Genomic DNA, 4,533 nt, shown 5'->3' with positions numbered 1-4,533 from the left:
ATGTCATGGCAAATCATTGTGAAAAGCTGATTTGGAAAGTCGATATAAAGCTTGACTGGCGCACATTTTTTATATACTGAAACACCGTATGTTTCACACATGAACTTGCTTTAAATAAGGTTTGATCCAGGAGCATCAAGGTGAATTTTCGCTCCTCAACAAGATTCCCTGAGCAAGAAAATTTTTTCCACCTAAATCATTTTTTTTAAATGTAAATAGAGTTCTCTGAGTTAAAAATGCTGTGTAGCAGATTTTGCAATTACAATTCTGGTTTTCTTAAATTTTGTAATGCGAAGGCAATGAATGGTCTGTTATAAAATATGTTGCCTGAAAATGTTTTTTTTTTCTACTGCAAAACAGCCTAAATATGCCAGATTTATTACTGTTTAGGTGCAAAGTGCCGTATCAATGGCGGCCTTATAAAAACAAACCACTGTTCATTAAGGTACTCTACTGGGCACATGCGGATGATACATTGCCAATTTCTAAATTATTTGTACTTGGTGCGATAATGGAAGATTAGGGCTTGTACATAAATGAGCAAATAATGTTTATTAAATCAGCCATACTCTGGTTACTGAATGAAGCTTCAAATGTGTGAGTTCACATTTTTTTAAACACAGGCCATCATGCATCAGCCAGTAATGCATAAATAAATGTTAAACATCACGCTTAATATTTTCCAACAAGAAATGATTGTATCAAACAGTATAAAAGTATTAAACGGCATATATTAGTTGATTCAAATTAGAATAAAGTGTATACATTTGAGCTGCAAAATTCTAATTTATGCAGGAAATCACCTTTAGCTTTCATAAAAGCGAGAATACTGTTCACGGTTAACCACAAGGAACAGGGACTCCATTGTCTGAGCATCTTGACCATAAGTGCAGGAGATGGCTGTGCTGGAATCCTGCTTCCTGCATTAGCAAAATAACACAATCATGAGAGTTGACTCTACATTTCATTACGATCCTATACACTGCGGGGAATTTGATAAGGCAACAAGCTTCTGAAAACAACACCCCTAATTATTGTGACCGAACACAAGGCGCAGCTCAATTGGGTAAAAGTTCCAGTTTTCAAATTTAGAAACCGCGATCACTAAGTCATCGTGAATACAAAATGGCATAGAAGCAAAAATGAATATACAGTAGCCTTTTCACTATGGAAAATAAGAGCATAAAATGTAGACTCTACCAACGACATCTCTTAGCAATGGGCATTTCTCCAGGAGCATGGATGTGACCGCAATATGAAACTCACAATATAAAATCTGCAATGTAGTTGTGCATTACACTTAAGAAGCACTGCAGCAGAAGACTTCATGGGAGAAGACACAATAAGACTGCTGTGCTCAAGGCATGAGAATTGTTTTGAATGCAACATTTATACACTCCGAGACGAAGAGCACTATTGTACAGAGAGAGTGCACAACAGACGAAAATGACGAAACCCCCAACTGCAATCTCACCTGCCCTGCATTACAGTAGCAAAGCAGTACTTGAATCTAGCTCAACAATGTCCAACTCTCCACTGCAGTCTATAAGGCCTTTTCTGTATACGTAGTTATTTTTATTTATTGTTGTATATTTCTTTACTGACTGAGTAAGAATCAGTGTTTCAGCACATTTCCCTGGAAAATATAGAACGTCCTGCGAACTATTTTTTGCCCTTGTTAGCTAGGCAATACGCTAACAAGTACTATTTCCTTATTTATACTTACAATCCTTCCTGATGCTCCGAATTTCTACTTCGTGCTCTGAACAGTGACGTATGTCCTTCTACTCAGTTTATGTTGGCTTCCTACAATTTACTTGGTCCTTCATATTGTAGCTGCTCAACTAGAGCCTAAAATTTCCTGCTGTCTCCTAAAAGCACCATCTTTATTGGACAACATATCCTAAGGTTCCCTCTCACTGTGGGGGAGCTTATGTTAGTGCTGACCTATTTACTAGACCGCAGTGCAACAACTATTTCTCATCCTGTGTTGCCACTACATGCATGAGTCACAATGGCTGCAAATTGGCTCCCTGCCCCACCCTCTCCGATTCCAGGTCACTCTCTCTCCTAAATGTACATTTTGCCACCTGGAGAATATCCAAAAGCATTGCATCCTCATGAAAAGTGCTCCTGTTAATCTTTTTTTTTTCTCTTCTCCTGTAACGACTGTGTTAAATCAAACATGCTTGCGAATTTCATGAGCAGCTCAGTAAACGAAATAGGCACATGGTTTGCTGAAAAGAAGTTTTCAGCTACCATAAGAAGCCACGGTTTCTTGCAATTTCTTCATTTCCCTTGCAGTCTTGATAGCAATCTAGCACATATTGATTTTGATACTGTTTTCAAAACAATAACAGCCGAAATTTTGAGGTTGTGATAATTACGTGATAATTAAAGGTAGAGGAGTTTGACGCAATGAGCAAACAAGAATCGCATTGCAGAGGGTAAACAAATACTCTTTTACCGCAAATAAATTGGTAGAAGGAGGGTAACTTGAAATGAGCACTGAATGCACAATACAGAATATGATGCTGAAATGCCCCAATCTCTGAATATCCTTGCACAAAAGAAAAACTTCATTATGAAAGGTAATGATGAAATTGCAAGTATATACTTCATAGTCGTCATATCTGCAATGTGCACTGTGCCATCGACAATATCTAAAAACTGCATACACACAACTGCACAAAATATGAACCTAAGGCTATCAAAGGAGCCTCACAGTATTAAATGGAAACTTGTTTCAGAATATTCGACTACACGCCTATATCTACTTACAATGTTGTCTTGTCTGAAGGCAAACATAAGTGGCTTGCCCCTGATGGGTTTCTGATGGAGAGCACAAAGGCTGCGAATTGTGAGGCTGTCATCTGGATGACCTGCAAGAAATGACATTTTTAGTTCCACATAAACAAATGCTACCAGAACGAGAGACAAGATCACTGGCAATAAAGGAGATTTTGGTTGGCAAGAGAAAAATCAAAGTATGGACTCGGTACAGCTTACTGAGAAAAAAAAGCCTCATACCACAGATGTTGCAGTGAAAGTTCATGGCATTGAAATTGCCACACACATATACGTTTGCCTGCTCATACACTGTTGCCAGTGCTGTGCCAGCGGTATTTCTATTGTTTAATATTTCATTTAGTGCTCACTAAGTTTATTACCAGCTATGAAAGCGGCTAAGTTGAATGTAATGAGTAATCTTAGTCCCACATTGCAAATATATACTCGATCACACTAGTGACTTGGGCTACTATGTTGGCTATAAATAGTGTGAATGAAGCAAATTTGATTAATTATTGTTTCCTTGCCTTTTCTGGCCAAACAGAACCAGACAGTTGTACAATTCAGTGGCAAATCCGTGGTAAATGCAAGAGGAATGCGTTAGAATGTCGCAACTCCTTGCAGGTCTCAAATCCATTATTTAAACCATGTTCACCACATTTGCAAAGTGTTGTTCAACAAGTCACTTTACACAAGTCCTGCCCTTTCGAGGAGCGAAGTCTTACACACACACGCACACCTGCACCACATGACTCGCTTTCAACAACATACGCCTTTTTTTACACTTTGACACTCCTACTGAGAAAGCATTAAAAAAATTTATTGGACTCACTGCAACCTTCTCAATTAAACATACAGCTCAATCAAACACATTCTCGAGTACGAGGGCATGCCTTATAAATTCCATTTTACGAATTATAATTGGGCTGTAGAGGACAATTTTCGAAGGGCATGAGAACCACCCCAGAGAGACCTAAATCTTAGCACTTCATATCTTCAGTAAAAGCTGCTTAAACCAATTGCTATATGCGGAATATCACAAATAACCAGCTATTCGCAATTTAAGCAGTTGTCTCCTTGAATTCGAGAGTGTTACGTGTCAAAACGACAATTTGATTAAGGGGCACGGGATAGCGGGTGACTCTGGATTGATCCTGACCCCTAGGTGTTTTTCAACGTGCCCCCAATGCACGAGACACGGGCGTTTTTCCATTTGTTGCATTTGTTGCATTTTTTTGTGCGGGCGAAAAGGGCGGCAGCATTTCGCCCGCCGCCGCCTCATAAGCAGTTGCCTATTTCAAGGAAATGTGGGCTAACCCAAGGTACACGTTTCACGATCGACATTAGTGTAATCGTGAAACACACTTTCCGGATTTCTGATTCATGTATTTATGCTGTTGATGAAACGTTTATTTCACAATAACAATCAAGCAAGTGAATTCATCAGGGTAGAGGAGGGAAAAAGGAGGAAACTTACACCTTCCACTGGTCCTCCGGCGCCTCCATATATTCCAGAGTGGCTCGACACCAAACTGGGTTTTCAAGGCGGGGACAGCCGCTGCACCAATTTTGAAGAGGTTTATTGCGTGCAAAACTACCGACTTTATTCAATACACACACACACACAAGCACGCGCGCCCCCGCGAAAAATTCACAAAACACGTACGCGCGCGCGCGCGCGCGCACATACATAGCACACACAAAACACGCACGCACGAACGCACGCGCAAGCACATACAGACC

General features: G+C 39.9%; 1 long non-coding RNA gene across 1 annotated transcript; it reads right to left on the bottom strand.

The window, feature by feature from the left end:
• Window positions 1-574: 574 nt before the first annotated feature.
• On the bottom strand, window positions 575-4,323 carry LOC125943069 (uncharacterized). Its single transcript, XR_007465529.1, has 3 exons — window positions 4,268-4,323; window positions 2,782-2,882; window positions 575-920 (listed from the first exon to the last, which is right to left on the bottom strand). It is a non-coding gene; the product is annotated as an uncharacterized LOC125943069 (long non-coding RNA).
• Between the last annotated feature and the right edge of the window lie 210 nt (window positions 4,324-4,533).

Source organism: Dermacentor silvarum, chromosome 2 (assembly GCF_013339745.2).
Source record: "Dermacentor silvarum isolate Dsil-2018 chromosome 2, BIME_Dsil_1.4, whole genome shotgun sequence".
Taxonomy (NCBI): Eukaryota; Metazoa; Arthropoda; class Arachnida; order Ixodida; family Ixodidae; genus Dermacentor; species Dermacentor silvarum.
This window is presented reverse-complemented; position numbering and strand designations above follow the sequence as displayed.